The sequence below is a fragment of the Perissodus microlepis genome, chromosome 16, assembly GCF_051167445.1.
Source record: "Perissodus microlepis isolate ML-2025 ecotype Zambia chromosome 16, ASM5116744v1, whole genome shotgun sequence".
Lineage (NCBI taxonomy): Eukaryota > Metazoa > Chordata > Actinopteri > Cichliformes > Cichlidae > Perissodus > Perissodus microlepis.
The window spans coordinates 28,599,918-28,623,408 of NC_140476.1; the positions used below are offsets into that span (position 1 = coordinate 28,599,918).

At 38.4% G+C, this 23,491-nt stretch overlaps 1 long non-coding RNA gene across 2 annotated transcripts; it reads left to right on the forward strand.

The window, feature by feature from the left end:
* Positions 1-4,791: 4,791 nt before the first annotated feature.
* Positions 4,792-7,595, forward strand: LOC146371135 (uncharacterized). 2 transcript variants are annotated; one of them, XR_014802885.1, is made up of 6 exons: positions 4,792-5,307; positions 5,406-5,898; positions 6,389-6,545; positions 6,784-6,892; positions 6,998-7,113; positions 7,256-7,595. It is a non-coding gene; the product is annotated as an uncharacterized LOC146371135 (long non-coding RNA). The 2 variants fall into 2 exon arrangements; XR_014802884.1 differs by having other exon boundaries at positions 4,793-5,307; positions 6,394-6,545; positions 7,256-7,594.
* The last annotated feature ends 15,896 nt before the right edge of the window (positions 7,596-23,491 follow it).

A 23,491-nucleotide genomic window follows, 5' to 3' on the forward strand; every position in this document is an offset into this window, starting at 1 on the left:
TACAACCATAAAAAGGGATGTAATAAATGTTTTAGTGCAGGTGAGGGGACGATCACTACAGACTGAACTTACATTATCCAGGGATCACTGTCTCTGTCAAAAGTTCAACGTGGCTTCAGTGTTAGTAAAAACATGAGCTTACACAGCAACTGCATGAATAAGGAAGTAAAACTGAGTTTTAGCTTCAGGTGCAGCAGGAGATGAGGAGTCACAGAGAAACTCATCCGGTAGAAGGAAATCTGCCACTGAGATTGTTGGCTTCACAGAGGTAATCAGTTACATTTTTGGAACAGAAAACCGAAAGTTTCCCTCATCAGTGTGTCAGTGATCTCAGTTTTCACTAAACCAGGCCCAGGTTCCCCAGGCTTCAGTCTCCCTTGGCATTAAATCAGACAAGATAAAGTTCAGGTATAACTCGAACAGTCTTAAAAATGAGGAAATTATCAAACTATAACACAAATTGTCATCAGTGTGTTAAGTGGCAAAGAAGAAGCTGTGCAGCCTGGGCATGAAGTGATAAATAGTGATCAAATTCTCTAAAAATAACCAACAATATCATTTGTTTTGGAAAGATTCAAAAGTGTGAGCAGTGTCATCAGCCAGCAAAGCACAACAGTGTTGTTGACCAGCTCAGACATCATGCAGTTTCTAAATGCCTCTGCTCGTTCTGGCAGTACGTCATCACAGAGACGTCTTCATGTCGCCAATTATCCCCACAGCCATCATCACACCACACAGTTCTACAGACACTACATAATACTTACTTGTCCAACTGTCCTTTACTTGTGCAAAAAAGAAAATAAAACAAAATCAAATATAGTAGTTTTTCTCGTTTACAAATTAGAGGAGCAAAAATGCTGAAACCTATACAGACATCCTTTCACATCACATTAAATGAAGATTTTCCTTCAGCTGTGTCTTCTTAGTAACACTTACTCTTCCAGCCTTTGCAAATTATTGAATTCTTTTTTTATTTACATTTCATACATCTTATTGTTGAAACTGGGATTGTAATTCATAAATCTATGCCTTTATTTGGTCTCATTTGTTTGCTGTTTGCAAGAACGTGCAAAATGTTGTGTTCTTCTTATAAAACAGTCAGATTTATTGTGGCACTCTGTGGTTAAATGACTTGTTTGGAATCGTAAGACAGGTCAAGGATTGTTTTCAGTAATTTCCTGCTGATGATGATTCTCTGGCCCTTCAGCCGTTAAGGAAACACTCAGCAACCACAAGTTCCTCTGATCAACTGCCTGATGTCTACTAAGCAGGAGGAGGCTATAAAAAGATTTCAGAGTGCAGCAATCACAGCTTGCAGTTTCTACTGACTGAGATGTCATTAAGGAATGGCAGCTAAAGGGAGAAGGCCAAGAAACTGCAGGTCTGCAGGGCAGGGAAGCGAAGCAAACACCCTTTATGACTGCACTGGAGCTACTTCAAGAGCATGGAGTGGTTTCACTGAACTAATATTGAATAATACCAATACTAATACTGAACTAAAAAAAAAAAGTAATAACGAGTAAAATCTTTCCTCACACAGATAGTGGTGTCTAAGCTGCAGTCATTTTGAGAACAAAGGCAAAGAAAAGAAGCCATCAAAATCAAAATCAAAATCTAAAAGTATGTCTAAAGACAAAATTAGCAGCTTTGATGAAAACACCTCCCCAACTATGCTTTGGGTGGGTGGGGGCCAGTGGCACTGAAAACATTAAATATAATAAAAGATATATATGTAAAATCCAGGAACAAACTTTAGTGTACTGTCAGTCAAGAGAGGAGAACTGAAAAGAGTCAAAACAAAGATATAAATAAAACCCTCGAAATCAATACAATGACTTAATTTAGTTTCTAATGAAAACAAGACAATAACGAAATAGAAGTTCATGGATGACAAAAACAATGATAAAAAGTTACTGAGACTTTCATCGAGGATAAAAAAGAGATGAAAATGTTCTAGAAGACGAGATCCAATCACAGTGAATGATGTGCCCAGTTTTGCTGTCAAGTGTCTTCAAGTAAAGACTAAAATAAGCAATACCCTGTTGCTGTAGAGTCTACCTTACAATATAAAGTTATTTAAGGCGGCTGATGTTGTGATTTGGCGCTAGATAAATAAAATTGAATTGAACTTAAAAAATTGAAATAAATAAAATATTAATAATTTAAAAAAATGCTAAATGCTAGATTTACAAACAATGCTTGTCCATCTATTCCATCTTTTATATACAGACTTTGTGTAGTAATACTTTAGGGTGTGTGTGTGTGTGTGTGTGTGTGTGTGTGTTGATGCTGTTCAGAGTGTAGTTCCTTGTTATGTTGAGGGAAAGCTATCTGCAGCACTCTGACATAAAGCTTATGTTATGTTAGTACAACATGTACTGTAGTGTCACAATGTGACATTTCACACTTACAGCATCGGCCACAGTATTCAGACATCCATGTAGTCATGCCTTCATAGGAAATTCACTGCCATGAGTTATATTTCCTGTACATTTTTTCTTTTCTTTTCTTTTCTTTTCTTTTCTTTTCTTTTCTTTTCTTTTCACATAAACAAGACTAATTTGGGTCAATACCTTTCTAATCTGCGGGTTTATGTACAGACATGTCTGCAATTTATGTTGGACCTGCAGCAGCTTACAGTGAATATCTTTAGTATGCTCCGGCAGTGAGATAATGTGGATGACAGAAGGGGCAACACGTTCTCACTCCCAACTCGTCAAACGTGTGACGCATGGTCAGGCTCCCTCTGCTTCACTTATCGACGCGCAGGGTACCCCCTCGCGTCCAGAATTGACGTGCAGGGTCCTCTCATTGAATACTATAGAGCTCCCTAAACGTTGCTTATTGACGACAAGAGATTGCTGCGGAAGAGCCTGTTGTCCGTATATTTATATATTTCCAAAATCACATTGTAGTGACGTATACAGAACACAATAAATTATATAATGTAAGCAACTACCTGAGAAACAGCAGATACAGCAGAGAAATTAATTATAGGCTATTACTTTTGTATCGTTTATTGCATTTATGGAGGGAGTGGTGTATGCTGGGTAATGGCACAGCTAGCGACTGGGTGACTTTATTCACCCGCTTCGGCTGTTATCAGTCCATACAATGGGCGTTATTAGCACAAATCAGTCCCATAGATACGGGCCATCTCCTGCTAGATTGTTCAGAAGGTTGTTATCATCCATCCAGATGGAGGATCACTAACAGGAGCGTGGAAGACTCCAGAATCCACTCTGGCTGGAATCCGGTGGATACAGCAGTACAGGTAAGACCGTTTAAACGGACAGCATTTATAGAATGACTATTAAAAGTCAGCGAGTGTCAATAATGTTAATGTGGTTATGTTAGTAATACACCGAGTGCTAATATAACAGCTTTAAGATGCATTTGTAGATATTATTACGTGTTTTACCGTCTTTATGGTGCTAGCTTAAAGTTACGGTGTAAACGTTAGCTTATATTGGAGGAAAGCTGTTACTGGATAAACGATGTTAGCACAGAAATATTAGCTTCTGTCATGACTGATGAAGTTACTAGTTAATAAAGTTTCCAGTAAAGTGATTAATCGCAGCCACAGATTGACAGCAAATATCTCGATTAGCTTCAATGCATCTATAATAAATATGTGCAAGTTTCAGTGCTTCGTTTAAACTGTATGATACTTATACTGACCCAGGGTCAGTGTAAAATACAATCCTAGCTGTGTGAACAAAGCCTGGCTCCTTTAATCCTGCATGACAAACCTCAGGATGCAGGTTATTATTACTCTTTCCTGCTGTCACACTTGAGAGTCAGCTAGAAACTTACAGTGACGTGGACATCATGCAAAGACTGCCAGACTCTGTAATACTGTAAATGATCAGTGACTCAGGTTAACACTAAACTTTAAACGGTACCTCTGTGTCTTTGTGTGTGCTGAACATTTAGGATTGAGTCGGGCTGCATCAGCTGAAGCTGTTATTTGTATATGTCAGTATTTTTTTTAATTCAGGTGTGGGGAAAATACGTAAGACTGCAGTGAAGCGATGTACCAGATTAATCCCTGGCCAAAGGTATCGTACTTAAATCAGACTACTGATCCAGCCACATCAGCCTTTTGTGAGGTCTGTTTAAAGTAGACTTAAAATGAACTGCAGGTTCCTGAGAGGTGGACTGTGAGCACAGAAACACATGTTCATACATACAGCTGCAGCAAACTTACATTAATTTTAAATAGATTTGTTACTCTGATGTCTGTCTCTGTGTTAGTCCTCTGACAGACTGGTGACCTGTCCAGGTGTGCTCTACCTATGACTACTGGGACAGGCTCTAGCCTCTGTAATAGAAATTTTCTGTTATTCTCATTTAAAGTATTTAAGTGCTTATGCATATGCTTAGTTGTGACACTGTTACTGTTCAGTGAAAGTTTCTAAAACTAGATGAACTTACTTCAGCGTCAGCAGTTTGAGAAAACAACTCCCTTTACAGGTGCTGATAAGGCCAAGGGCACAAAACAGCATAACCATTGATCGGTTAGGTTTCATAGCGAGACACGTCAAGTGTGGTGCGATCAGTTTGTAACTTCCTCCTTCTTCCTTGGAATGCATAAAGGAGTGGGAGCACCACTTCTGTGGCAGAGCTGACTGTGAACTGTGATGTTTGATGTGTGCTGGCTCTCCTGTGCGCAGTAATAAATAGCTTGATCACAGCTCTTTCTGTGTTGCAGACTTTTTTAAAAAAATTCCACGACCCCCCCTCCCACTGTGAACATGAATTGAATATTCAGAAGAAAATGAATGGATAGACTGACATTTGTTTAAATAGTTCTAGAAATCTGAGCTGTTGGTGTGTCCTTGGATTGTGTGGTAATAATATTAGAGCTGGCAATCTTTCTTACTGAATCTCTACTATGAGTCATGTTACCTGAGATTAATTCTATGTTTACCTGTCAGCCTGGACGAATGTGCTGTGTGAAGGAAATTAAATTAAATCAGATCTGAACTGCGTACATTTAAGGAACCTGTTCATATTTAATTGAAATATGAACCAGTGATTTTTTGATTGCTGATTCCAAGATAGTCTTTGTGGAAATCCTGTTTGGCTTTTTGTTATTTTAATTCTCTTCTCTGTTTTCCAGAACAGTTCTCCACAGTCACTGTCCACATGGGTCAGTGGGACCAAGAAGCACTGTGCTAATGTGTGGACCCTGACCAGCAACATCCAGCAGGACCCAGACAGCGTTTTCTATCTCCCAGCTGGAGTTTTTTGTTTGTCTGTGACTGGAGAGTCAGATTTTTGTTGAGCTTCACACTTGCAGAGGTAAGTCAGTTTGCAGAGATCCCTCCCACCCTGGCTTTTATGTGGTAGATTTCTTATCTGACACAGTAATATTTCAGTGACTGCTGCTTATACCACAGGTTAATACACTCTACTGATTCCTGATGGGAGAATCATCAATTTTGCCAACAAAGAAGCCTGGTGGATGTTTGTTTACAGTCTGATGATGGGACATCATGCTCTGCATCTTCAAAGTTTGCCTCCTCATTATTATTCATACCCAGTAATGTGAAGTATGCTTATATCTACTATAACTGAACCAACCTGGTGCTCTTCATTTATGGAGGCTGTTGAGTCTGAATGTTGGATGTTGTGTATCTCGTGTTCTCTGGGCTTTGTTGTCCTCAGTCTTTTTGCAGGATCAGAAAACAAAACCATGAGGCACGTAAATGTTTCTTCTCCATGATGTTTCTTCAAATGTTTCTTCTGGATGATGATAAGACCGTGACACGGGATGCCACCTTTGGTCTTGTGATGAAGCAAAGCTCAGGAAGAAGTGTGATTAAATGGTACCCACATGTGTGCTGCTGAGAAGGATGTACAGGGGCACCTGCAGCCAAATCCAAGCCTCAGGTTAGTTGTAGTTGCAGAACGCTATAGGACTGAGACAGCTGAGGCATCAAATGTTTGATTAAACTGATGAAAAAGAGAAGTTTCTTCCCTATAATTATCACTTCTTAAAATCTGTAGCAACTTCAAGTCTGTCAGCGTGCTGAGCATGCTCAGAATGTGATAATATATTTTTGTTCAATATTTAATTTCTTTCAGTTGCAATTGTTAAATGAAAAAAAAATAAAAATATATTCTTATAATTTAGCAAACTAATTTATCAAAAAATATATATACATATATCTGTATTAGTTTTAATAAATTAATTTGACACCTGTATTGAAAATACCATATTGTATTCATACAGAATCAGTTTGGTATCATTGTTTGTCTGCTCACTGATTGTTGAAACTAAGAGCTAGTTTGATCTGTTTAGATCTAAAGTATCCAAAGTTGAGCTCTAATGTTTCTTCACCCCTGTGTGTGTGATATGTGATTTCCTACATGCTGGCAGAGCAGCAGTTTGTGCTCACAGATGGTGACGGTGTGGAGAGACGGTGGTGTTTCCTCAGAAGAACCAGCAGAGTCGCAAAGGACACCAGTCCATCTCACCACCTTGACTTGCTGACTGATGCTCGTCTGCACTGCACAGAGGAAATCAACTGACCGAGGTTTGTCCAGTGACGTGTTATGAAATGTATATTTGTTTTATGCTTACAGATATGTTTTTCTTGACAGGGGCTCTGCAGAGGTTAGACAAAGAAAATATGTGCTTTACATTTTACTGTGATTTACTGTGATATTTGTTGCCTGATGTTCAGCAGGAATGTAGAAACGGAATCAAAGGGAGATGTTTTTGTAATGATGTAAGTAAATCTTCAATATTATTTATTTGCTTGGTTATATTAGGAGTGTTTCTGAGTGAGGGGGAGAGGAGTCATCATCCAGGTAAAGTGACGTGGATCAGTGGATACACTTGTCTCCCCTTTAAAGGAGACGATCCAAGTCATCCTTAAATGTTAGTGTTTTCAAATACACAAACATTTTTAAAGGACAAAAATGAACATCCAACTTTGACTGTAATACAAAATAAATCTTTGCATGTGTGTTTTCAAACTCTCAGATGGGCAGGATATCAGTCTTGGACTGTCTAACCTGCAGCACTGAATGACCACCACACATGAGCATGTTCCTGCAACATTCAGCATCTGATCCTTCATCTGTGTGCTTCTGCTTTTGGTAAGTAGAGTTACCCAACTACAGTAACTCTAAACACATGCCATCCATTTCTAACGGCCTGGTTACTTCCTGTCAGTTACTTTAGAAACCATGTGGTCACCTGACCTAACACTGTTTCTTCTTCTTCCCCTTAATGTTGAAGTGTCAAATGTCAAACAGCTGGAGAGGAAACTACACCAGTGTACTGGGATGTTTCACCAACACGTGCCAGATGCTGTTCCTTCATGGTGACATCACCAGAGACAGCCCCGCCCACCTCAGGACCTCGCCATTGATCATGATCATGATGACAGCGAGCGGAACTAAGACTGTAAAAATCCATGACCAGAATGTTTACATGCTTTCTAATTATTAATGAATACTGAGTTTTTGTCTCTCTTTTTTTTTTACCTCATTTGTTACTAACAAAGTTCACCAAACTCACACAGTTTACATTCTGTAAAACGTGAACTACAGAACCCAAAGTCTTCATCATTAAATCTGTGGTTGCTTCATTTTTCTATCCTATATCAGATACTTTAAAGGTTAGGTTAGGTAAAGTTGCACTGTCATTGTGAGGCAAAGTGTTTTATGTGTGTGTATGTGTGTGTGTGTGCGTGTCATGGACGGCTATAAAAGGCCTATAATTAAAGAACAAAGCAGGGTTTGAGTTTGAGTTGCGGCAGACTGTCACTACTTGTAAATGGAACGCAGCCTTCCTACGGCGGACAGCTAATAACAGGAATCGGACGCGGTCCACCCAAGTCCACAGCAACCACCATTAACCGCCTAGCATGACCTTAAAAACATATCTGTCTTCATAACTATCAAACACGTGAAATGATTTGCAAAGTGTGAAAGTGTTACAGCTGCAGAGAGCTATGACGGTATCTTTGGAAGCTGTTTACATAGCTAATAATATACGATGTAACTATGGAGACAGTCAGTCACGTGAGCTAGCGGTGCATGTTTACTACAGCGAATAAGGTGATTACGTGCACATGCTGCAGAGGGTAAAGACATTACTTCAATATTGTTTTATATTTATATATGTTTGCCTTCTGTTGACCATCACCTCAGGTTCACCATTACAGTTTCAGCATACAGATGCACACTGTCTAAATATGAACACATTCAAAAACTCATGTCTCAGAAATAAGCACAGCTGTTCATGTTTGTCATTAGAGTTTTATTTGTAAGAAAATTATGAACTTCATATTGTGTATCAAATAAAAGAACATTTCACAACTCTGAGTCAACAGAAACAGGTAACAGAAATGTCTCTAATGTAGACATGTACAGTGTAGTGTAAGCATTAAAAGATCATAAAGGAAACACTAACATTCATGTGAAACTAATTGTAATAAAAAATGAACAGGTGGTTTATAGATGTAAAAGAAAGAATCTGAAAACAACACTTTTTTGGTCTAAGTGATCAAAGTAGAAAACAGAACTGATGTTCAAGAACAAACCGTAGCTGCACTAATATTACACATCTCGATCGTTGTAGTGAACAGACATGTTGCTTTTAAAACCACATGCAGTGTGTGACCATGACTGTTCACTGAGACCATGAACACCACTTCGCTGAAGCATTCTTCTTCTTCTTCTTCTTCTTGCCATTAAAATGGAAGCAGAAGGAGCACGAGGTGCTTTGATCTACTGAAAGGAAAAAGCAGAACATCTGAGCTGAAACCAGTCAGCTGAAACCATTAAGATAGAAACAATCATTCAATGCAGTGTCTCAGGTGGCTTAGCCTGTTACAACTGTTGATACAAGCTAAATACGGTTAATACACAGTGTCAGGGAGCTCCAGTGTGGGAACTAGTGGCTTTAGGTTTGTAGTCATTTAACTTTCATCCATTCATTCATTTAATTCAGGAGGAAGAAATGCCAGGTTGGTGCAGGCTGGTTACATGCATTTGGTCCCATGCTGTCTTTAACTAAATGACTTGGTTCACTTTATGGCTGGGCTGTGTGGGGTTATATCATGTTATTTGGGCAGGAGTACCTGTCCTCTGTTAGACTTAGAAAGTTTCTCCATAAGTAGAGTTTCTAACTCTTATAGCACATCTGTGGCTGACAGCTTTTTGGTGGCTCTTTTTACCCCACACTGGTTGTGAGTGTGTAAATAGCCCCACTAGTTCTTTTGGGTTGCAGTTAACTTGGGAGGAAGGGGTGGGTCTGCCATGACTAGATGTATAACAATTATCTGGGATACATAAATTTCATAATGCATGCATATATCTCTATAAACCTGGCCTGAGGGCTGCCATTTTTACATTCAGTTATTTCTCTGTTGGAACTAAATAATGAATGTGTTACAGTTAAAGTGAAACACTGGTCAGTGTAAATGGCTCATAGGGACATAGAAACCTTTAAATTAAATCCCATCACCTGATATCTAGTGTCAAACAATATCAAAGCTGTAAAAGCTGTTCACAGTCAGAATTTTTAAAAACTATGATTGTAAATAAATTCAAACAAGTGAGCTTTTCTCTTTGTGCTGAATATCAACACTGTGATTTCTTAGACTGTAAGCTTTACTTTAGCGCAACCAGTTGTAGAAGCTGCCACTCCAAATGTCTTTTGATAACAAGAAAAAAATACCTTTTCAGTACACGGCCTGAAGTTCTTCTCCAAACATCTTCTGCCATCGGCTTTGTCTGCTGGTTTGAAGACAATAGACCACAAAAAAGATGATTTAGTCACTTTGTCTGCGTCATGCAGCTCGAATGTGTCGTGTAACGATGTTGAATAGCCGTCGTTATCCCTCTGCTGTGTCAGTAGGATTGTACTGTACAGCATCTCATTGATATGTGAGGAATGCTAATGTAACACGATAACAGACTTACATCATTAAAATATAAAGGGCAGGAGATATTTAGATATTTTTATATTTATATTACAGTTTATAACTGGCAGATGTTACTAAATAGATAGAATTTACTAAATAGCTGGATGAACATGAAAAATATGTCCATAATCACAAATGACCATGAGAGCCAGTAGAATTAATTCAACTGGACACTCAAAAGACATCCTTAAATGCTCTTTAAGTGGCAGAACAGATGAACAAACAGTTAATCGCTTACTTGAGATGAAATCTGCTCAGCTACTTTGAAAACAGCTTCTAACTGGTTCCTCCTTTAACAGGATGACTGCTCAGGGGTAAGGCCATCATGCAGTCCAGCAACCTTTATGGTTCTGCTTTGATTCACCAGGAACTATTAGGGAAACCTTCCAGCGCCTCCTGTGAAAGACACAGGCATAAACACACAAACATTTATTAACATGTTCCACAGTCTTCCAGCTTGATTTTCTCATCCTGTGGACAACAACGTACAGAGATGAAGGTTTATTGTTGACTTTTGTAAGGTTTATTTACTGAACATATCCAGCTGCAGCTCCACTGTGATCCTGAACTGGATAAGCACTTAAGAAAATGTGTCAATAAATGCACATACATCAACTTACTATATTTATCCAAACAGACGGGACCAATAATGCTTCACTGAGTTAGAGACTTTAACAGTCTCTTCTATGTAAGAATGTCTCGTGCTGATATACCAGCAAACTTGACAACAAAGGTTTTTCAGACTGCATGTAGCTGTCCTCTATGTCAGCTCACACATTTACATTCATGTCACACTTATTTCTGCTTTCCCATTTTATAATTATTACTTATATTTTGATTAGATACCTTGAGTTTGTAAATGATGAGATTACATAATTGGAATACAATGTATCCAATTCAAGGTCGCGGGAGGATGAAGCCTATCCCAGCTGATACAGGACAAAGGCAGGACAGGCTGCCAGTTTATCGCAGGGCTAAGACAATATGTGTAACAGAAAATCCACTTAAATGTTTGATATTTCTTATAATAATCATAATTATGACTATTATTTAAAGGTTTCTTTATAAATACATTTTGATTTTTTTATAACCCCTAAAATATAAACCTGAGCTGTTTCAGATTCTGACCTCTGACCTCAGTGACCTGGCTGTGTCCTCACTGCAGCTCCCTCTTGGAAGTACGTCTGCTTCTTGTCTTCCCCCAGTGATGACCGCCTGCCCTTAATATCACGTACTGTACCTGAGGAACAAAAAAGGACAAACACTTGCCTTCATTTAAGAAGTACATTCATACAGAGGTAATCTATGGAAACACACTAGTTCACCCTTTGGGAGGAATCAGTTCCTGTGAAACATTTCTGTAAATGAACATCATGTGGAGAATGAATGAAATGAGTTCTTCAGGTGACTCAGCAGTCCCACACTGACAAATGAAACTTCTGTGGAAGAAGAATCTGGACTTTTTTGATTTCCAATCTAGTTAAACTATTAAGCATCTTTGCTCTTCTGAAATCTGTGTTAAACAACAACAAACATAAATTAGTAACAAAAATACAGCTGAGTAGAGGCTTTACAAGCCACCAGCAGCCATAATGCTAAATTTTAATCTTCAAATGTTTCTGAGCCGTCTTCAACCTGCTTTTAACACATTAAAGTCCCACAGTCAATGCAGCCTGACTCAATCCTAGATGTACACACACACACACAGAGACACAGAGGTACTGTTTAAAGTTTAGTGTTAACCTGAGTCACTGATCATTTGCAGTATTACAGAGTCTGGCAGTCTTTGCATGATGTCCACGTCACTGTAAGTTTCTAGCTGACTCTCAGGTGTGACAGCAGGAAAGAGTAATAATAACCTGCATCCTGAGGTTTGTCATGCAGGATTAAAGGAGCCAGGCTTTGTTCACACAGCTAGGATTGTATTTTACACTGACCCTGGGTCAGTATAAGTATCATACAGTTTAAACGAAGCACTGAAACTTGCACATATTTATTATAGATGCATTGAAGCTAATCAAGATATTTGCTGTCAATCTGTGGCTGCGATTAATCACTTTACTGGAAACTTTATTAACTAGTAACTTCATCAGTCATGACAGAAGCTAATATTTCTGTGCTAACATCGTTTAACCAGTAACAGCTTTCCTCCAATATAAGCTACCGTTTACACCGTAACTTTAAGCTAGCACCATAAAGATGGTAAAACACGTAATAATATCTACAAATGCATCTTAAAGCTGTTATATTAGCACTCGGTGTATTACTAACATGACCACATTAACATTATTGACACTCGCTGACTTTTAATAGTCATTCTATAAATGCTGTCCGTTTAAACGGTCGTACCTGTACTGCTGTATCCACCGGATTCCAGCCAGAGTGGATTCTGGAGTCTTCCACGCTCCTGTTAGTGATCCTCCATCTGGATGGATGATAACAACCTTCTGAACAATCTAGCAGGAGATGGCCCGTATCTATGGGACTGATTTGTGCTAATAACGCCCATTGTATGGACTGATAACAGCCGAAGTGGGTGAATAAAGTCACCCAGTCGCTAGCTGTGCCATTACCCAGCATACACCACTCCCTCCATAAATGCAATAAACGATACAAAAGTAATAGCCTATAATTAATTTCTCTGCTGTATCTGCTGTTTCTCAGGTAGTTGCTTACATTATATAATTTATTGTGTTCTGTATACGTCACTACAATGTGATTTTGGAAATATATAAATATACGGACAACAGGCTCTTCCGCGGCAATCTCTTGTCGTCAATAAGCAACGTTTAGGGAGCTCTATAGTATTCAATGAGAGGACCCTGCACGTCAGTTCTGGACGCGAGGGGGTACCCTGCGCGTCGATAAGTGAAGCAGAGGGAGCCTGACCATGCGTCACACGTTTGACAAGTTGGGAGTGAGAACGTGTTGGAAGGGGAGACGTTGATCATAATCCTGGATGAACTGAATGTAAAAAGAAAACAGAAAAGGAAGTCAGTGTCTGTGTGATGCTGAGTCAGGAGCACCTGTAAGAAGTCTGAATCAAATTGGCAACAAAAATAGGTCATGATCTCATTACTGGCAGGAAGATATTCTTCCAAAACAAGGCACCGATAGGACCTTTTGTATTTTCATTCATTAAAAATGTCATATGTTATTCATATGATGGAGTTCAGTGTTTGGCTTTGTTTGGTTTGAAGTTCTTTGTTGCCTCTTATTACCTTTTTGGACTGTAATCCTCTTTTGTGTTTTTGTGGTTTAAGCAGAATTCTGTCCAGTGATGTAATAATTTGGGTCTTGTACTACTGCCATGTAAAAAAGAAAGTTTTCTAAGGATTCAGTCCTGAGATCTGGACTTTGACTGGGACATCGCAGCACTTGGATTCTTTTCTTTTTGAGTTATTCAGTTGTAGATTTACTGTTGTGCTTGGAATCATTGCTCTGTTGCATGAACCGATTTCAGTCAAGTTTGAGCTATCAGACAGGTGGCCTCACATTGGAATATTTTGGTATACAAATGAGTTAATGGTAAACTCAGTGACTTTAAGGTGATCAGGTACTATGTCCTCAGTCCTCCACCACCTTATGGCTCTGTGGGATGACGTTTTTGGATGTTTTTCTAGGCTGTATTGCCACATTCTTCTAGAGAGAGCAGGCTTCCTCCTGATGACCCTTCCAAATAAGCCATATTAGTTCAGTCTTATTCTGTTTGCACCGTCATGAGCTTTTAACATGCTAACTGAGGCTAATCTGACCTGAAGGCTGGAAGATTCTGGGAAGATAGCATCATTGTGTTAACACACTCCTGAATGCTCCACACCAGCCAACAGCCCAAACTTCTGCTTTTACAGATGTGCTCACACTGCTCGCAATTAATTCATTAAGTGCAGTTAATTAGCAACACCTAGCTGCTACTTACCCTCTTAATTCCTGTAGATGAGTAATGGTGCTCTTAGTTTACTTAGTTCTCTGTTTGGTTACTTAGTTTACTTAGTCATGTGAAAACATTCTGTTTATGTAGTTTGACTCAGCTGTCCATTTAGTGTATTTGCTTTAGCACTTGGTTATTTTTAGTCCCATATTTTCCAGGTACACGGTGAATAAACCTGCTTTTTCCTCTGCCTCTGTCATCCAGACAGACTATTGTTCTAAGTGCTGCTAACACTGCATTGAGACCATTAAAAGTTCTCCTGCCTTTTTTTTTTGTCATGTGTCTTCTTTGCCAATTTCATCCTGAGCCAGTCTCTCTACTCTACTGTTGTTTCAATATACAAATGTTCTCTTACACAGATGGGCTTTGGCCTCAGGAAAGTGATGTTACAACTCTGAAGAGATTTCTTTGTCCTATAAAACGGACAAAAACAACTAAACTGCCCAAGATGTTTCTTAGTCGGCTCTAACATATTCCATTTAACAGTCAATTTCTTTTGTGCTCAGACGCCAAGGATCATTCAGATGTCTTTCCACAGTTGTATCACTCTTAAAATATGTTTTATTATTCTCTCTTGCATGCAATAAATATCTGGAAGCGACTTTTTGGGGGTAAAATAAATCAATTTCATGGCGATTAGGAAGAAAGGGACACTGTTTCTTTTCATCTGCAGAAAGATATCTGAGTGCAGCAGACATTCATGGAGAACATGTTGGCTTTAAGATGAACACTGATCCTGTAATAATGGGCACATAGGGAGGGCAGAGGAAGTCCAGTGCGTTTATGGCCAGACTGAGTCATTCAGAAAAGGTTAGCGCATGTTTACGTCAGCGGACATCGTGGAACCTTTAATGGCACTCTCGTGTGACAGCTTGTTTGCTTGCACAGGTGCGCACAAAGGTACATGCAAATGAACTGTGTTGTGCCTCTGTGTGTTTAATGTGTTAATGGCCAATGCTGCTTAACCACCCATGGACTGGACACACTGAGTCACCTCTCAGATGGCACAGCACCTAAGACTCGTGGGTAGGAGGATGCACATATAAGTGACTTAGGTAGTCTAGTCAGAGAAAGTGCAGACCTCTGTCCCTTCAGAGATGTTCTATTCAAGTTGCCTATGTATGCAGCTCCATTCATGCTGCATATTTTCATATTCAGGAGGCAGATGGCTTGGCATAAACAGCTGAAATAACAGGAGTGATGCTCAGATGTTTTGTTCTGTCAGCACAGGCCTTTGCATTTACAACAGAAACACACCAGCAAACACAAACTGCTTGGTGAGGAACGTCCAGAGGAGGGCTGTTTTTACAGTGCTCGAGTTATTTAGAAAAGCAAGCGAGATCTGAGAATCCAGAAATAATCACAAATAAATACCAAATGACTTTGACATTGGTTGAAATCCTGTTGTTTAAATTATTTAAACTGCAGCTCGAACTCTGTAATCATATATTATGAACCTTGGCTGCTCTGTAATAATACAGTGGAGGAAATAATTATTTGATCCTAAGCTCATGTTTTGTGGCAGTTTTGTTTTAATTGAGAGTTTTGATGTAAAGAGACAGAATATCAACCAAATATCCCCCCAAAAAAACACATTGCACAAAAGTGAGGAATTGACTTGTATTTCATGGAGTGAAGTACGTGTTTGATTCCCAAGCCAAACATGGCTTAGTACTTGGTGGGAAAATCCTTGTTGGCAATCACAGCAGGAGGATATTTTTTGTAGTTGGTCACCAGTCTTGCGGACATTTTAATCCACTCCTCTTTACAGAAACTCCCTAAATCCTTTAGGTTTCTTGGCTGAAGCTTGGCAGCTCGAAGCTTCGGCTCCCTCCACAGATTTTCTGTAGGACTGAAGTCTGGAGACTGACTAAACCACTCCATGACCTTCTCCATGTGCTTCTTCTTTAGGCACTCCTTTGTTGCCTTGATGATATGTTTTGGGTCATTGTCATACTGGAAGACCCATCTATGACCTTGTCCAAGGTGTTATTGTACATGACTCTGTCCATAGGCCACTCAAACAATCCAAAGCATAATGTTTCCACCTCCGTGCTTGACAGGCGTGGTGTTCTTTGGGTCATGTTAAGCATTTCATTTGTTTTGGAAAGGTCAAGTTGGCAGATCAAATTGATGCAAGAGAGCTGTTGATGCAAGTTGATGCAAAAGAGCTCGACTGTGGTTGCATCTGACTGCAGCACTTTCTCTCAAAGCTTCTCTGAGTCATTTAGATGTTGGCAAACAGGCCTGTACATGTGCCTTCTTGAGCAGGGGGACCTTGTGGGCACTCCAAGATTTCAGTCAGTTACAGTGTAATGCAATACCAATGGTGTTCTTGGTGACTGTGCTCCCAGTTGTGGCCTAATCCACCAAGTACCTCATGATCATCCTCACCCGGCGAGGCAAGATCTTGCATGGAGCTCCATTTAGTTGATATTCTGTCTCTACTATTCCCACCTGTTGTATACTGGGTGAAGCTCAGGATTCAACCACAAGGAACTGGGAGCTAACAAAACAAAGTCTGCTATTAAATTCTAGAAGTAAAGAACCATATCTTAGTTCCCCCTTACCAGGTAAAGGAGTTAGAAATGTATTACTTTACATTCATTATTCGAGTACATGTTATTAAATTAACTCACAATATATAGTTATTTTTACAGTACTCCTCTGAGAAGGACAACTGTAATTAATCGCTGTTTCTGGTTGAGAAATTACCTGGGTCCCAAACACACAGCTCATTCGGCCCCCTTAAGACCACTGAATGTGCCATGTGGCCCATTTGTAGCTTAGAGATTAAAGTAACTCAATCTTCTAGATCTTACCTCGCACAATAATAGCAGTACTACCTGTGCCCTCCTAAAATGAATGTAAATGATATGTTGGTGGACGTGTAAACCGGACGTGCAGAGAACATGAAACACGATGTACTCGGAACATTAACGCGTTTGTTTAATTTAAGCAGATGTTTCTGCCTGGTCTTTAACACCCCAGTGACCCTGTGTTAAATTTCAGCTGCACTAATCAATATTGTACATTAACAATGGATCAAGTGACTGTTTGTCATGAAAGCTCTTTGAATGTCCCTTTTTTCAGCATCGTTGGACAATAACATTCAACATTTTACAAAACCTGTTACAAAACAACTTATTGCTATCATGTTTGTTTTTCTATAAGTCCATAGAGTCTCATTTGTATGTTTATAGCCTGTCGAATTGCTTAAATCCTTTATAGAAGCATAAAGGTTATCACTGCAGTGAAACCAGTTTGTGTGCACTTTGAATCGTCAAGCTGTTAAAGCGAACAACACTGATCAGATCACATGACCACTGGATTCTAGGCAAGGTGAGAGATGACGCGTAGGAGTTCTTACAGGAAATCCAGCCTTGTTGATGTCTTTCACTGCAACCTGGTAATAACACAGAGCGTAGTCTATTTCCTGCATAGCTTTGTCTTTGTGTTACAGAGTATTGGAGGAGTGTTTCTTCAGAGACACATAATGAGTAGCTCAACACGCTGTCATTTCTGCGTTGGTACTTTCCTGTCAGCAGCGGCTAACCACCTAGCTCATCTTCAGTCTTAGTGCCTAGTTATCTTTGTGTCGTCTGTATCCAGACTCCCACTGTCTGTCATTATAGATCCTCAAATTAAACAAAAACATTTCTGTAAACCTCCGGGTGGTTTTCATCTTCAAGTAGGTTGCCTGATGAGGATTTGTGTTGTCTGCTTCCACCCTAGTACGGCTAAGGTTAATGGACTTTTAAAGGACTCGGCAACATCTCTTCTAGGTCAGGATAATAACGAGCCTCATCGTGAACTACTTTGTTGTAAGAAATAGCCTCAGTGAAACCTGTCGGCACCATCTTCTGTAGACTATAATTGTGATTTTTATCTTTTGAATGAAAGGACTCTCTGCTCTTAAGATGTTCATTTCCACGCTTTAAGCATTATTGTTTTGTGGAAGAGCAGTGTGTTTCAGATTCAGGCATTTTTAAACCCCAGTCTACCTGCCTGACCCCATACAACCACCCTGGTTTAAAGCCTGCCAGTCAGCCCTATACTGTGTAGTATAGTTGGCTGCTGAAAGTTTGCACAAGCCTTCATTAAAAACCAATTTTTGTATATAATAAATAGTAATTTTGTAGATGACAGTGACTGTGACTTTCCATTTACCAGATTCTTGTGCATCCTTCAAATCTAACCGGAGACCGTTCATTTACAGTATATGTAAATGTATATGTGGCAGTTTAATCCTGTCCAATTTCTCTGAAAGTGAGTGTGTTGATGTGACCTTTACCTTATCTTGTGACAGAACTGGAAAAAATTCCTACAACCAGCTCATGCAGGCTTGAGGAAAGCTGAGACCAGTCAGGTTCAAGCTTTCATAGCGATATTTGAATCATCACAATTCTGGAGGTGTATTTCTTCAGGTGTGACACCAGCAGAGGCTACTTTTTATTTCGGTAAACTTTTCTGTGCTCTCCAGAATATAACTCATTATTTACAAAAATGCTTATCTATAAAAGCTAGTTTCTACAATCTAAGAAGCACAGACTGTACACAAAAGATGGGCATAACAAGTATGGCGCAGTAAGGACTCTTCACACTTGTGTGACTGTAAGAGAAAATCAATCACTGGTAACATTAGCTAAGCACTGTGCTAGTAATTGCTATATACATACCATCTATTTATAGTTATAAGAAACTGCAGTTTAAATTAAGATTACCTGATGTTCAGAGTCTTCAGTTCTTAAGCTTAAGGAAGAGTATGGTTGGTTGCACCCAGTCACACAACATTTGGTTTTCTTTCCTCATTGCTGAGAAAGCACATTAAGTAGCTGCAAGACAGGTATTATGTTAGTGTACTGACCAGACAAGTAGGCAAACAGATATACAAAGACATGCAAATAGTGCATTACAGACATTCTAGCAGCGGTCGTTTGTGTGCGAAAGAACAACTCTGTCAGGTGTGTTTCTGTGCCTTTTGTAACTCTGTAGACCCTTCACATGGATAAACAACTTGTATAATAGACCAAAGGATAGGAAAAATAATAGGGGCCCTTTATAGTCACATGGTGTGTGTTTTCTTTTTAGTACAGTCCTCTGAGAGAACGCCAGAAAGTCAGTTTTTAATGAAGTGCACAAGTTCACTTACATCCATTAACATTCTTCCCTCAATAGATGAACAAACGTTTTGTTACAATACCATGAGGGATCACCTGGAAAAAACACTGGCAGTAGCTGGGCAATGAGCAGCTGTGTATGCATCCAAGCTATCGGCTCACTCATGTCAGCTAAGCTTTAAAGGTCAAAGTTCTGAACACACCCAAGCTACTCACCAGCCGCCTGAGGCCTTGTGGTGTCATCTGCCATCAGGCCTAGACAATTCTGCATGAAGTCAGGACCAAAACCATAGGCAGACACACTGTAGCAGATCTTTGACTGACACATAGATAACTGACATATACTATATATGCAAATCATTTGATAAGGAGTCCATTATTGTTGTATTTGTTTTTACTATTTTCAAAGATGAGAAAGAAACTGAAAATATAGCCTTATAACTATTTCTAAAGTATCCCAAAACAGTGTAAAGGTGCTTCAGTTACCAATAAGGCATATGATAAAATTTTATCTTACTGATTAACTGAAAAATTTCTGGGATCAGATTAATTTGAGTCTAAAACCCACAAATGGTAGCACTTTATAAGTGACTTCCCCCGGTGTACTTCCCCCTGAAATTAAATGGAATATTTTATTTGAAATTATAACTTAATTATATTTATTTAAACATCCTTGGAGGTAGGTACACTAGAGTAAGGGGAATACATCAGGTTTTACAGGAAAAAAGAAAATACATCAGGTTTTACAGGAAAAAAGAAATAGTTATACTGGAAGTAAGTTTAAATGCTTAGTAATAAATCGTGATTTGTTAGGCAAGGAAATAATCCACTCCAAAATTGGACCTGTGCCCCCAAAAGTACAAGATATGGAAATATTGTTTGTTTTTCTGGAAAATTATCAGGAAATTAGCCATTAATTAAAATTACCTATGTAGTATTTAACATTGCATAGAGTCAAATTTTTGTCTCCTTTCCAGCACTATATACAGAAATCAGGCACTATTTGCGATTACTTTTCCACTACTGCTTACAATGTAATTATTTCTTCTTTCCTGTGACATACAACTTCTTGTGACCTACTTAATATGACTTCTACAGTACTTGAAATTGCTTATGTAATAAATTGTATCTTCCAGTTAAATACCCAAAGTTGTTAAATATTTAGAATTACTCACTTTCACACTACTTAAAATTATATACAGTTTTTTTTTTCATGTAAAAACCCAAATTGTTACCTCCCTATTCTACTGCAACTACCTATGTGTAGGTAAATACATTGTAACTTTAAATAAAATAGAGAGAAATTCCATTTAATTACAGGAGAAATACATCCTTAGTTGCAAGTGGTATTATAAAGTGTTACCAACAAAAATATTTAGTTATTTATTCTTTCATTTATTATTGTATTGAACATATTCTTATTACTCTTTTATTCAAGTAGTGTGACTGTTTGTTTGTCTCTATACACCAGGTTCAGCAGTACTTCCAATTTTTTTGTATGCTTGTGCTTACATAACAATAAGGGTCGTCTTATCTTCTCTTCTCTTCTCTTCTCTTCTCTTATCTTATCTTATATAGTTAAATTCAAAGCCAAGTGATTCTGAGACATCATCTTGTGTTCTGGAAAATTCATAGGGTTGTTTTTCAAACATTTTCATTTTTACCAATCTTAAATGAGAAGCTAAGGCAGACAGGAGGAGGGAATCCCCTTGCTGATCGGCTAGTTTCCTATCAGTGTTCCTGATGCTGACTCACTGACGCTGGTGTGCAGCCTGGCTCCCTTAGGGGCTCCACGCTACCCACAATCCACAACCACGCAGCTGACACAGCTTAAACGTCACACTGCTGATCGGTGGTTTCACCTCCCGGTCTTATCATCGTGGACAACACAGAGGAAAGGAAATGGTTCTTACTCGTGAAACCGAATCTTAAGTCACCTATTCCCTGACTCATTCACTGATGTGTTTGTGTGTAAGGGTGAGCAAAGTGGAAGGGGATTCGTTTTTGACACGAGGAAAATAAATCTCATATCAGTTTAGAACTTTTTTTTTTTTTATATATAATGATGTTGAATGGGGATGTAATTAGTTTTGTATACTGTACTTTTCACTTTGTTCAGTTTGCAATTTTCTCCCTTTTTTGTTATGGATTTTGCTGCAATTCCTTAATAAATTGCTTTATTTTTTGTCTTTAAGTCTGTTCATTTTTATGTGTTCTCATTCAGGATACAGTTGTCTTTTCAGTCCTCTCACAGCGTCAGGGGATTCTGCAGTTTATTTCTAAAGAATCATTAACAATAATTCATGTTTGAGAGTTTGGATACTTAGCATGAAATTCTTGTGATGTTTCTTCCACAGAAATCCATGAGGTAGGTTCAGCAGCTGGGGAAAATATCTACCAGACACTACATAGTCCGAGGAAATGTGTCGTGCCACGGCGGTGTATGTGTTTCAGTGGATAGTACTTTGTCTATATAAAACAGGCTTGTCTTCAGGGGGGTTAGTGGTTCGAATGCTGTCTTTTAAATGGTGGCTGTGTGTGTCTCCCAAGCAGTGGGTTATGTGGAGGCGTGTGCGTGACAGCCAACTTCATATCTCATATTTTGGACTTTGAATGCTTACAGAACGGCTCTTTGGAAGTGTATGTAACTGTGTGGGAGGGTATTCATTTTTGAAATCCCACATCAGTTTAGAACAGTTTCATGATACTGAATGGGGATGTCTGTACTGTACTTTTGTATACTGTACTTTTCACTTTGTTCGGTTTGCAATTATTTCACTTTTTTTTGTTATTGATTTTGCTGCAAATCCTTAATAAATTCAGACTCAATCAAAATCAGAGTACTTTAATAGTCCCTAAGGAAATTATGTAATTGTTTCATTTTGTTCTTTAAGTCTGTTCATTATTATGTGTTCTCATTCAGAATACATTGGTCTTTTCAATTCTGTCACAGCATCAGGGGGATTCTGCAGGTTCTTTCTAAAAAATCATTAACAATAATTCATCTTTGAAAGTAAGGGAAAACCTTTCTTGGGGATACTTAGCATGCAGATGTGGTGATTATCAATGTGGGTGTGATCTAAAGAGGATTTTTAAGTTTGTGTTCTAGTGAAATTCTAGTGAGGTTTCTTCCATTGAAATCTATGAGGTAGGTTCAGCAGCTGGGGAAAGTATCGGCCATCATTGCTTCCTGTATAACTTCCTGTATTGCTGTTAACAGTTAGTAGAAGGCCAAGTATTTTGCCCACTTATCTATTAAACAACACACTTTTCTTCAAGACATACAGAAGATTAACTGTACTCAGCCACTGCAAATGACCACTGGTTACTGTTTGACAGATTTAGACATACATTTGTCCTGGTGTAAGATGATCACACTAAGCCCATGAAATTTGTGAATTGATTGGTCACTAGTAATTGCAAAAAAAAAAAAAAAAAAAAAAAAAAAGAAGAAGAAGAAAAAATCAAATACCCTCAGAACAAGATTAAGAGTTTTCATTTAAGCATTTTTAAAGAGATTTAAGAGACTGCTTTTGTTTGACCTCTGATTTGCATTCTATTACTCAGATACAGGGGTATTTCCAGGATTATTAATTTATGAATTTATTGATTTAAGTGGAGAAGAAGAATAAGGCCGTGGGGTGTCCACAGGAACTCGGAATATCTAATGAGGAATAAATGGATTGTGAAAAACACAGGGCACAATTTTCTGGTTTCAGTGGAGCCCTATGTCATCATAGAGGTGGTGTTACATGACTGTTTAGTGAAATTGATGAAATGAGTATTTAGGCCTTTTATTTAAGTAATAGAACAAGTGTTTTAAGCTCAAACAATACTTACAGCTGAAGGACATTTTAATTAGTTACACACTGATAGGTAGTTTTATAATATTAACAATAAAAAAAATAATAAGTCACTGGAGGCTTAAAGAGTATTGACTACAAAGTGCAATGATTGCACATAAAATACAGTGGAGTGGAAGTAGAACGTTGTAAAAATAAAGTATAAGTACATTTACCCTGTACTTCAGCGACTACTTATCCATATTCTAGCTCATTCAATGGCTTTGAGAATAGCTGCATTCTTAGTACTTTAATCAAATGTCAGTGGTAATAATTACTATTTTTTAAACAAACAGTTAAGTACTAGCAATGCAATATTATGCACAGGATAAATATTTTGGGTCAGAATTACTGTGAACACACACACAAACACATAAATGCTAATAATTAACAGTAGCTATCGCTGATACATAGATGGTACTTTTAGCTTCCCTGTTTTAAATAAATATGTATCCAGAGTATATATGAATCTTTTTTGTTTTGAAGTAACACAAATTAGTAGATTTTATTATAACAGTCAAAATATCAGCAAATATCAGCAAAGTGAAATTAAATTAAATTATGAAATCTTTGCTTACCAACAGTTAAATTCTACTCTTAAACTAGACGCTCCTGGTTACTTGGCAACGCATAAACCTCATTGGCCAA